This window comes from Gorilla gorilla, chromosome 10 (assembly GCF_029281585.2).
Source record: "Gorilla gorilla gorilla isolate KB3781 chromosome 10, NHGRI_mGorGor1-v2.1_pri, whole genome shotgun sequence".
NCBI lineage: Eukaryota > Metazoa > Chordata > Mammalia > Primates > Hominidae > Gorilla > Gorilla gorilla.
The window spans coordinates 51,659,242-51,671,541 of record NC_073234.2 but is presented as its reverse complement, the minus strand read 5'-3'; the positions used below and the strand labels follow the sequence as shown (position 1 = coordinate 51,671,541).

At 46.8% G+C, this 12,300-nt stretch overlaps 1 protein-coding gene across 4 annotated transcripts in view; it reads right to left on the bottom strand.

Moving 5' to 3' along the window:
* FMNL3 (formin like 3) overlaps nucleotides 1–12,300 on the bottom strand; it is a 62,483-nt gene that overhangs the window by 24,094 nt on the left and 26,089 nt on the right. The window lies entirely within an intron of this gene.

The following is a 12,300-nucleotide window of genomic DNA, read 5'->3' as shown; positions in this document are numbered from 1 at the left end:
TGTGACCCTCTTGCCCATATCAGCACACAAGTGAATGAGAAGAACATTAGCATGAAGATAACTGCTTAAATTTTTTTGGAAAAAAATTTTTAGGCAAAAATTCACAAAAGTACCAGACTTTAATTGTTAGTAGCAAATTTCTTATGAAACACCTCCCAATTAATTAAGACACAGCAAAGCACCCTAACCCCTTGGCAAGCCACTCTAATATAGGCTATTTGAAGGACAGACCAGGAATCATTTTATTTTGTTCACCACTGTCTGGTGACTGAATAAGGTACGAGAGAATGAGTGAGTGAAGCCTAAGGACTTCCTCCATGGACTAGCCCTACCCATGCTAGGAGGCTACGTTCCCTACCTTTATCCCCATTCAGTCAAACCTTTCTTCTCATCAGTCTGGCTGTCTTTGTTCCAGGTCACAGCCCTTACCTCTAAAGGCAGTCTGGGCCAGATGCAGTAGCTCACACCTGTAATCCCAGCACTTTGGGAGGCCGAGGTGGGCGGATCACTTGAGGCCAGGTGTTCAAGACCAACCTGGCCAACATTGCAAAATCCCATCTCTACCAAAAATACAAAAATTAGCTGGGTGCAGTAGCGCACACCTGTAATCGCAGCTACTCAGGTTGCCAAGGCACAAGAATTGCTTGAACCTGGGAGGTGGAGGTTGCAGTGAGCCAAGATCACGCCACTGCACTCCAGCCTGGGCAACAGAGAAAGATTCTAACTCAACAAAACAAAACAAAACACACAAACAAAAAAGAATAAAGGCAGTCTGACACTTTAATCAGACCACTGTACCTGCTCCCTCGTAATCTTGAATCAAATATGATCCCCTACCCAAAGTGTCGCAGCTGCGTGATCACCCATGTGACTTCCCACAAATTCAGCTTCTTCCTAAGCATAGTGCCAGCCACCTAGAAGGCTGCCTCTCATCTTTCTCTCCTTTAACTACTGTCCAGGTTCAGCTCTAACTCCCTGGTAACCCAAGCATGACCACTTCATTTACCTCTGCCCAATTCTTGGCATCCTCATCCCTGGGAACATGAACTGTGTGCATCCAGGGTCCCTGAGGAGTCACATAGGCCCTGCATTATTCCAGAAGAGGCAAACAAATCCTAGAAGGAGGTCCTCTAACTTTCGATGGAACCAAAAGAAAATCCCTAAACATTTATTCTGTCATATTATCTATTTATTATAAACATAACTCAGATATACTCCTAAACCAGCTGTATACTCATCTAGCCCCTAAAGTGCTATGTCTATTTTCACCATCTCCAGCTCCCAATATGCATCTAGTGGGGGCAGTAAGGTGATAATAAACCTATGTGGAAGAGGTCCCAGGTCTGAGCTACAAGCCCAGCTACTGGCTGGAAACGAGGTCACTATAGCTCAAAAAGGAAGTAGGGTTGAAGTCTTCAGTTGGAATTTATACATGGAAGAATTTAGGACCAAAGAAGTGGGGCAGGTGAGAGAAACAAAGAAGGGGAAGAAAGCCCCACATCATACCTCTCCCCATGGTTCCTGCTGCACTATGCATCTGCCTGAACTTCCACAGGAAAGTGAGGCTGAGTCCTCCTCACAGTCTATGTAGGATGGATGGCAAGATGGTCAAACACAAGCCTGGAATGTTCTCTCTGAAACGACTTTGTTAAGGCCAATCTCAGCATACCCGTGTGGACAGCAGGACAGGAGCAAGAGGCCTCAACAAAACAAGGACTCAAAGGTCAACCAAGAGCAGATCTCCTAACTCAGCCTAACTGCTGCCAGGCTGCTGCCAGATGAACTCAAGACAGAACTGAGCAGAAATAGTCCTCAGGACTGGCCCTGGCTCTGTGCATATCCTAAACACATCGCTGCCATCTGACCATTTCTCCCAAGTCTGTGCCATGAAAATAGTTTTCTGTTGTCTCCCCTGGAAGAAAGCTGCTGGAATGGAGGAGGGGGCAGCCTGTCACTGCTGTGGCAGACATCACATCCTGTCTATGCCAACTTCCTCCCTCAGCCACCCACTGTCAGCGGCTGTGGCTCATACTTCTCCACCAGGTGAACTGATGAGGAAACACTTGGTCCCCTCGGTTTGAAAAACTGGGCAAAGTCACCCCCTTGGGGAGTCCTGGCCTAAAAGCATGGAAGAGGCACAGCAGGGACCTGGTCAAACTCTAGATCCCCAGGAAGGAACGATCCCAAAGTATGGAAACGGGTGGTAGAGGCATGAAGTAGGTCTGACCATAGCCACATCCCCCTGTCTAGAGCTTTGGGTGGCACTTTCTTGACAGTGGTCTCAGACTTCTCTGCTTCTTCTGGGCTGAAGTGTGATAGGGAAGGAGGTGGGTAAGGGGAATTCCCCCAAGCTCCAGCATTCTCAGAAGAAATGGGTCACTGGCTGCCAGTGGGAGCCACCTGCCAAGGGGACATAAACCAGAGCCTGGCCTGGACAGTTCTCTTCCTGCTAGACAAGGGCATCAGGGCTTTTGCCTCTATCTGATAATGTGTGTGAGTCTGGCAGGGCTCCAATGTCCTAAGGAAGCCTCTCTGCCCTTAGGAATGACAACTTCCTGAGTTCCGGGGACAGCAAAGGAGCAAACTTGACACAGATCCGGTCTCAGTCAAAAGTTTGTTTCCTTGACATTTTTTCTTCAGTGGTTCCACAGACACTGTAGGCTCCCAGAAGGCAGAAGCTGAGCTAAGTTCTTGCTAACTCCTCATTGAGACCCTTGCTGAGCAGAAAGGAGGCAGTGGCTTTCTTGGAAAGGAGAGGGCACTAAATGTGGGTGAAGTCGGAGGGCCCAAGATCAACTTTGGGCTCTTCAGAGTTATGGAGCCTTGGTGAACGCATCCATAAACTGGAGATAATCTCACTACTTCACAGGGTTTTAGCTGAGGATTAAAAGATAAATATTTTATGTCTGTATGTGTCTGGAACACTGTGGGTGTTCAACACAGTCCCCCCCACCGCCTGCTTCCTCCTGAAAATCTTGTGTCATGTTCTGATGTCCGAGGGACCTGCCCTCTTGCTTCTAGGCTGTCTCTCTCTCTCTGCCTCCATCCCACCTTCAGCAATTGCTTCGCAACACTCTGACTACAGAGCAATCCATTATCCCTTCACTGATCCTGCTCTGGCTTCCTCTAAGACTAGGCGCCAATTTTGGTATCATTATCTTGAGGGGTGGGGGACATGGCAGGAGACTCCAAGGAAGAAGTAAGGGAGGTAAGTCACAGCCAAAACAGTCACAATAGGAGATGTGAGGAAAAGGGGAAGATGAACTCAAACTGAAAGCAACTCTGGGATCGATTCCTAAATCACAGGGAACCAGCAAAACGTCTAATAATAAAAACCTATAATGGGAAGAAGCCGAAAGGCATGGAGCTGGTGCTTCTCCAGCAAGGCTGCTCTGTTTGCCAGTTTGAGGCCAGGCAAATCTCCCTGCACAATGGGGTGCATGTGAGCAAGGCCTGGTCCCTCCAGCAAGGTTTCCTAACTTTCTACCTGACCCCTGACAGCCCCAGTCAAGCCAAGGAGGGAGGCAGCTCTGGTGGCAGAGGTTCCCTTCCCTTTCCCACTCTGCACCCCCAGCCCAGTGAGCCCCTCCTCATTTCCTTCCCACTGCAGGGGAAGGGAAATGCCGGTAGGGTTTGGAGTTTCCTTCAAAGCTGTGAGCTCTGCTCTGGGACTTGCCCCTACTCTGACAGTCTTCTTGAGCCAGGCCTGGGGAAAACCCAAAAAACAGAAATAGGAACCACCAAAAATTCCCAACTGTTTTTGTTGGTCCCTATCATGATAAATCTTAGGAACAGAGACCAAAATGGCATAGCTTCGAGAGACAGGGAGAGAGACGCTTGTAATGTTCCTGGGAAAGAAACTGGAGGCTTTAGGGAAGCTCCAGCAGGGGCTGTTTGTTTTGAGCAAATACAGAAAGTGAGAGGTAGTTTTACTAATGTTTTCCCTCTTGAACCACCTCCCACCAGGTTTCCTATGGCTGTCTTCTCCCAAGTGTGCTAGCCTCAGCCCCCACACTCAGCCCATGGGGACAGGGAGTCCTGAGAAACTGAATCTAGAACCGCACCACAGATTAAATGAGTGCTGTCCTGGGCACCACACACTTCTCAACGTGCTGCTGAGCCCTCGACCGCAGGTCCAAGTCCTCCGTGGCATCCACAGATCAGCTCATTGAGCAGATGAGCAAAGATGGAAAGTGGCAAGAGGACACAAAATTTGGGAGTCCAGAAGACTGCTGAAGGAGGAGCTGTAACACAGTGTTCCCACCCCATGTTCCCATGTTCCCACTAGGATCCCCCTCACAAACCAACAGATCTGCCCCAAGCCAGTGGCAAAGCAGGCAACACAAGGCACAAAGGCCCATTACTAGCTGCCAAAAGGACAGAGTGTAAGGAACGGCCTCCACATGTCTCTACTGGTGGGCAGTAGGCACAGCTGTGGCCAGTTGGGCCCTGCTCCCAAAGGGCAAGAGCCCAAGGAGGTGGGAGGTACCAGCTCCTGCTGCCTTGGCCCCTTGGCGGCCACAGCCAGTCCTGCCGCAGTAGCAGCTCCTAGACAATGAGAGTTATTTTCAGCCAACACTTTAACACAAGCCAGCTGGCCAGTGAGCAGGGCGGGAGTCCTCCTCCACCCAGCCCGCCCAGACGGCAGGCCAGCCGGCCCAGCCCATTGCCTACACTGCTGCTGCCGCCGCCGCCTCCACGTCACTGTTTGTTTATCTCATTGTTCCAGCACAGCTCCTTCTAACTCCCCTCAAAACTGCAATCCTTTGTAAAAGGGAATCAAAAAAAATCAGAGAGTTTGATCAAAGGTCCAAGAGCTAAAATTTTAAAAGGTCCAGACATGGGAAGTACGGCAGCCCCTCCAAACACCCACACTTTTCCCCAGCCTTGTGACTGGCTGGGGTAGCACAGGGGAGGAAATGGAACAGATGGATGGTCAGATCTCACTGCAGCTCTCACAGACCAAGGCCAAGCCTGGCTTCGCTGCCAACCTGGGGAGACAAAGCTCAAGACTGCTCTCCTTGCCTTGACTCCCTCCCATCCTCCTCTCCAGAGCTCGGGTTTGGAGAAGATAACTTGAAACAGACAGCCTGAAATGGGCTGAGTCAACTATGAAAGGTTCTGGGCAAAGATCTATATCCTGTGGCAGAAAGGAAATCACAGAACAGTCAATGACACTTGGCTAGAAGGACAGGCAACCCCCTGCCCTGCCTCGATAGAGTAGGGGCAAACACTTCAGCTGTACCACCCCACCACCACACCAAAGCACTCAAGAATACAAAGGATGGAAGGCAGCAGTTACCTCCCTGGACTCTAGGCCTCCAGCCCTGGTCCTGCCAAACTCTACAGCCTCCCCAGGGCAGCTCCCCATTACTGCTCATCTCCTTCCTTATGTGACCCCACACACAGAAGCATGTGAGTACAAGTCTAGCTACACAGCTTTCTCTAGGCCCCAGCTGCCCTGTTAGACATCTGAACAAATTGCTCAGGTACCACATGACAAAAGGCATAAGAAAAATGGGTGCTCCTTAAGTGTCTGTAGTATCTTAGATCTGCCTTGCAGGTTTTGTTTAATTGAAACTACCACTCTGGTGATGAGCTGCCAGGGAAAAGCCAGCTCTCACAGGCTCGGAACCATGTCTGGAGAACGTGCTTTTGTGGTCACTGAGGACTCTGTAACCAGAAATGACTTGCTGAGCAGTTAAGGGCCAAGTCCCTGAGCAGCCTGGAAGAAAAAGAAATGGATTCACCAGATGTCTCTGGTTGAGCTCTGCAGTTCACACCAGGGAAGTCAGATGAAAGAGAGGTCCTAAAAGGCCAGCATCATTCAAACAAAGAGATGGCTTTTTCTAAATACAATTATACCCCCGGGGCCTCTTCTTCATCCTAGAGAATTCCTCCACTGGATCCTGAGAAGGCAAAGGATATTGGCCATGTCCCCAAAGTTGGTAAAGCCTCAAACTCTTTCCTCTGCCACACTGTTGGCCTCATACCTGACATCAGATAACCTCTGCAGGTAACCCTGAGGTCCCCAAACCCTGATTAAGGCCACCCTTTCTGGCCTGCCCAGTCAAAAAATACACAATCTCCGATAGGAGCTTCTGTCAGCGCTTCCCAACTGAGCACCCAGGCCCTAGTAAAAAGCTACTGCCACAGCAACTTGATCTGTCTATTGGCTCCTCGGCCCCTCCTCGTGGTTAGCCAGACCCACACACTCCCCAGTTACGCAGAATGGAAAGTATTCTGCTGGGGGCAGCTTATTTTCCAAAGCCAAGGAGTCTTGGGGCAGAGCCTCGCATTCTCCCTGCAGCCAACCAACGACCTCCCTCTCTTCATGAGGTTCTGTCCTCCCACCTGGGGAGCCCAATGGGCAGTGCTACCTCTCAGAGGACACAATATTTCTGGGGTCACATCTCCCTTTCTCCTCATACCAACAGGCCCAGTGAGTCTCCCTCCCAAGGTCTCTCATCTATATTTGCCCTTCCATTCCCACTGTCATCACCTGGGTGGGCCGTTATTGTTCACTTGCCGCCCTCTGGGATAAGCTTCTAGCTGGCATCCCTACTTCCAATACTTTCCTCCCTGCCATCCTGCATATGAATGAAACTTTCAAACTTCCAAGCACATAAGATAAATCATGTTTCTCCTTGGTTCAGAAATCTTTTTTGACTCCTTATCATTTATATGAGAAAATCTGAGCTCCTTGGCCTATTGTTCTTAGCATCTTACAGTAAGAGCTTCTGAGGTAAGATTCTCTCCAGGCTGGCCCCAGCTTCTCTGACCAGCCTCATCCTCTCCCACTCTATGGAATCTCTCTCTCCTGGGACAGCCACTCTTCCCATTCCTTAACCCTAGGATTTGCTTGTGATTGATGTTTCCCCAATCTGCTGACTCCCTACCTACTACTTAGTACCTGACTTAAAATCCAGTAGCTCTATGACTACCCAACCTAAAATAATCAGCCCCTCTCTTGAGCTCCAAGCATAATCACATTTAAAGAATAAAATGGCAGAGACCTGCCTGTTATCCCCCCAACCTCTTCTCCTCCTCCTCCTTAGTAGTGAACCTCCAACGCTGAGTTGGACACTTGACAGCCTAGAATTAATATGTTTCTCAGCTTCCCTTGCATTTAGGTATGGCTATGTGATCGTGTGGGATGTAAACAGAAGTCGTGTGCACAACTTCTGAGAAATGTCATTAAAGGGAGGGAATATAACCTTCTTTTCTCCTTTCTGCTTCTAGCTAGTTGGAATATAGACAGTGGACGAACCTTCAACAACTATTTTAGACCATGAAGTGACCTTGGAAATGAAATCCACATGGATGAAATAACAAGAGAGAAAATACCAGGACACTGATACCATGGACCTTTAGCACAAATTGAATGTTTCATAGTGGGTTTTTTTTTTTTTTTTTTGCATATGCTTTCTCTATTCACAACTAGAAAGAACATAAACTCCTTAAGGGTAGGGGCCATGTCTTATCCTTCTTTGAATCATGTGCAGGTGCTTAATAAATAAGTGATTGATCCTGCTCCTACCACTCCTACCACCAAGTCCCTTATTTGGTCTCCTGGTTAACTGGGGAAAGGGAGGATCCTTTAACTTTTTACCACTGTCCTTACTATTTCTGAGTTCTCTTATCTATAATCTGTCTTATGTGCTATATCACAAATCACTTTATATATTGCTTTCCCCTCAGCAAACTCCTACTTTTCATTCTGAGTTTCAACTTCAGTTTATGCCATAATCTAAGCCACTTCCCTGCTCTTCTCTTTAACCAGACTCATCTTCTTATAACCTGCTAGAACACAGGCTTCTGAGAACAGGAATCACCATCAGCTTGTTTAGCACTTTATTAGGTGAGCAATAAAGATTGGGCAAATCAAATTTCTCCATTCGTATATTCCTTCTGTCCCTAAGTTTTCTACTCCATTGTACCCCAGAGAGATTACCTCCTTTCGAATTGCCAGCCATGCTCCTCCTCCAATTCACAACAGGTGAAATCTACCATCTCTAGCAAATCCTTCATAAATGACAGTAGTAACATCCACTCCCCTAACAGTGTCTCCGCACATTTACTAATTACTTTTAAATGTGTTCATGGAATTGTGACTTATGGTTAATGTTTCTTCACCTTTTCTTGGACAATCAATATATATATATGTTTATCATAAATCTCAGTGACACTCCTAGAGGCACACATACAATGTAGTGGTTAAAGCACTAACTGTGAAGCCACACTACCTGGGTTTGAATCCTAGCTCCACCACTTACTAGCTGTGTGGCTTTGGGAGAGTTATTTAATCTCTGCAAGCCTCAGTTTCCTCACCTGTAAAATGGAGGCAGGAATAATAGTATTTACCCCATAGTGTTGCTATGATGATTAAATAAGTTAATATATGTAAAGCATTTAAATCAGAACCTATATAGTAAATATTACACATAATGCTACCTATGTTTTTTCAGTTTGGTTTTTTATTCAACATTTAGCTGGGAAACAACTCTATGTCAAGCACAAGCTAGAATTTGGCGATATCAAAATAAATAGGGTATGGTCACTACATTCAGAAAGTTCATATCCTGAGGAAAGGTATACATGCAAATCAGGGGTCAGTATAGACAGCATTGCTGTGAAAGAGGCACATACACTACTGTGGGATCCCAAGAGGTAACATCTAATTAGACTGTGGAGTCAAGTAAGGTGTAAGACTTCCTGAAAGAAATGTCACAGGATTTATTTTTTTATTATTATTTTTGAGATGGAGTCTCCCTCTGTTGCCTAGGCTGGAGTGCAGTGGCACGATCTTGGCTCTCCGCAAGCTCCGCGTCCCAGGTTCACACCATTCTCCTGCCTCAGCCTCCCAAGTAGCTGGGACTACACACGTCCGCCACCATACCCGGCTAATTTTTTGTATTTTTAGTAGAGAAGGGGTTTCACTGTGTTAGCCAGGATGGTCTCGATCTCCTGACTTCATGATCTGCCTGACTCGGCCTCCCAAAGTGCTGGGATTACAGGCGTGAGCCACCGTGCCCGGCCTATTTTATTTTTTTTGAGACGGAGTCTCACTCTTTGCCCAGGCTGGAGTGCAGTGGTGTGATCTCGGCTCACCACAACCTCTGTCTCCCGGGTTCAAGTGATTCTCCTGCCTCAGCCTCCCGGGGAGCTGGGACTACAGGCGCGTACCACCATGCCCAGCTAATTTTTGTATTTTTAGTAGAGACAGGGTTTCACTATGTTGGCCAGGCTGGTCTCAAACTCCTGACCTCGTGATCCACCTACCTCAGCCTCCCAAAGTGCTGGGATTACAGGCATGAGCCACCACACTCGGCATTATTTTTATTATTATTTTTATTTTGAGACAGGGTCTCACTTTGTCATCCAGGCTGAAGTGCAGTGGCACAATCTTGGCTCACTGCAGCCTCGACCTCCCAGGTTCAAGTGATCCTCCTGCCTCAGCCCCTCAAGTAGCTAGGACTACAGGTACTCATCACCACACCTGGTTAATTTTTGTATTTTTAGTAGAGACAGGGTTTTGCCACGTTGGCTAGGCTGGTCTCGAACTCCTGGACTCAAGCGATCCACCCACCTTGGCCTCCCAAAATTTTAAGACTACAAGCATGAGCCACAGTGCCCCACCTTGAATTAGTCTTAAACATCAAGCGGGAAGGAATCAGGCAAAGGCAAGAGCAGAAGGGAAGATGGTGATATTCTAGGCAAGGAGACAGTATTTGCAAATACTGGCAACACAAAACACCATTACAAATCCAGGAGTCTGTAAGTGATTTACTACAAAGGCATGAAAGTATGTATAAGGAAATTACAGCAGGCAGAAAAGTCAGGTGATAAAGGATATGATGAGCTAAGTAAGTAGGTGGCATAAGTAGGATAATAATAATAACACTACTAAAATGAAAACAGTAATAATGAAAAAAGCTAACATTTATTGACAGAACTGCGATAAGCACTCTATATGAATTATCTCATCTAATTCTCAAAACAATGATATAAAGTCCTATGAAGTAGGGACTATCATTATCCCTATTTTACAAGCAAGGAAATGAAAGCTTGGAAAGGCCATGGAACTTGCCCCGCATCACAAAGCAAGCATACGGTGGAGCTGGGATTTGAACCCAAGTCTGACCCCAAAGTCTAAGCTTTTAACTCCTCACAATGTCTCCTCTGAGACAATGAATCGTATTAGCCCTTCTTTGCACCTTTCCAAATTGTATGCATCCTTCAGGACCAATCAGTACCATCTCAACCTTCCTCATGGAACCTCTCCCAAACAACCCAGATCTCTGTGCATTCCTTCCTCTGAATTTCTGTGGGTTTTCTGCCCTAACCTCCCATTAGCACTCATATTCAATCATTCTTTGAACAGCATTTGTGTCTTTTTTTTTTTTTTTTTTTTTTTTTGAGACAGGGTCTCACTCCATCACACAGGCTGGAGTGCAGTGGCAAGATCTCGGCTCACTGCAGCCTCGACCTCTTGGGCTCAGGTGATCTTCCCACCTCAGCTTCCCCAGTAGCTAGGACTGCAGGCACACACCATCATGCCTGGGTAAATTTTTTTTGGTAGAGACAGGTTTCACCACGTTGTCCAGGCTGGTCTCGAGCTCCCAGGGTCACACAATCCACCCACTTTGACTTCCCAAAGTGTTGGGATTACAGGCGTAAGCCACCACACCCAGTGACATTCATGTCTTCTATGTACCATGCACTGCGCCAACTGGGGGACCTGTTTTGCCTTGCGATAACTCTTGTATTTACAAACAAGGGGGAACCTGAAGCTTATAAACATCTACTCTGGGCCAGGATGATGCTAGATCCTTCAATTGCAAGATTTCATGGAAAAGTCACTTCTCTCTCATATTGTTATTCATTTTTCACATTTTATATTATTTCCTGAACTAGAATATAAGCTCCTTGAGGACTTTGCCTTGAATACACTTGTTCCTAGCAAGTATGCCTGGCACACAGAAAAAGCTTAATAGATAAATACTCTGGGCTGCCCAAAGAGACAGCAGAGGCCATTCTGGGCGGCAGCACCGAGTACACTGGCCTAGGGCCCAGTTCTGGCTTTCCAGGAGTCTCGTGACACATCTAAGAGCTTATTATAAAGCCATAAAACTTAATGAATCCCTTCCTACTTCCAGACACATGTGGGAGGGCATGACCCCTGCTTTATAGAAAGATAAACTGAGGTCTGGCACAGGCACACATCTGTGTCGCAAGTTGTATCAGCTAGGGAGAGGCTCTACAAGTCCTGCCTTTCCTTGCTTTCAAATGGAGGTACATCCTCAGCGCCTCAGTGCTTCTATCCTCTTTTGGGAGGAATCATAATAACCTCAGTCTGCTCTAGATCCATGAGCTGTCCTCCCAATGTTGTCCCCTCTCACGCTTTGAAGGCTAGAACTTGACATAGAGGTCTAGGCTACCCACAGCCCAATGCTATTTTTGAGTTGTTCCAGCTTTTTTACATCTCGTTTGATTGTACAGCTAGGGAAAAACACCTCTTTAGACTTAACCTTTTGAGAGTTCCCTCCCCACGACCCAAATCTTCTCTGCTTCTTGAAATGTCTGATGTCCTAAGTGTTATATTCACTCAAGAACAGGGATGAAAAACATTACTACTCATCTTTTATATGCCAGGCACTTTTCTCACATTCTCTCACTTACTATTCTCAATAACCACTGGAGGTAAATGTTATACCTGTTTAACTGATGAGGGAATTAAGAATCTGAGACCAACTGGCTCAAGGTTACACAGAAAGTAGCAGGACCCAAATTCAAACCCAGACGTGTGGCCTCCAACATACAGGGTTTTCTACCATGTTCGCCCATCTCCTTACAAAGAAAACAAATCTCTTTTTCTAACTTGAGAAGGTCCAACTTGATTTATCTGACTGGCTTTGGTTGATCATTACACAATGCTTCCCTATTCTGCACAACTGAGTGAAACTGGCTGAACCAAGTATGAGTATGTGTGCTGAACATCTGAAGTTCAAGGCTTCACAGAGTAAGAGAGAGACTGTGCACAGTACAGATGCAAGGAAACTTGTCCTCTTGGACACAACCTAGTGACAAATTCTTACATCTGAGTAGCATTTTATTTTATTTTATTTTATTTTTTTGAGACGGAGTCTCGCTCTGTCGCCCAGGCTGGAGTGCAGTGGCGCAATTTCGGCTCACTGCAAGCTCCGCCTCCCGGGTTCACGCCATTCTCCTGCCTCAGCCTCTCTGAGTAGCTGGGACTACAGGTGCCTGCCACCACTCCAGGCTAAGTTTTTGTATTTT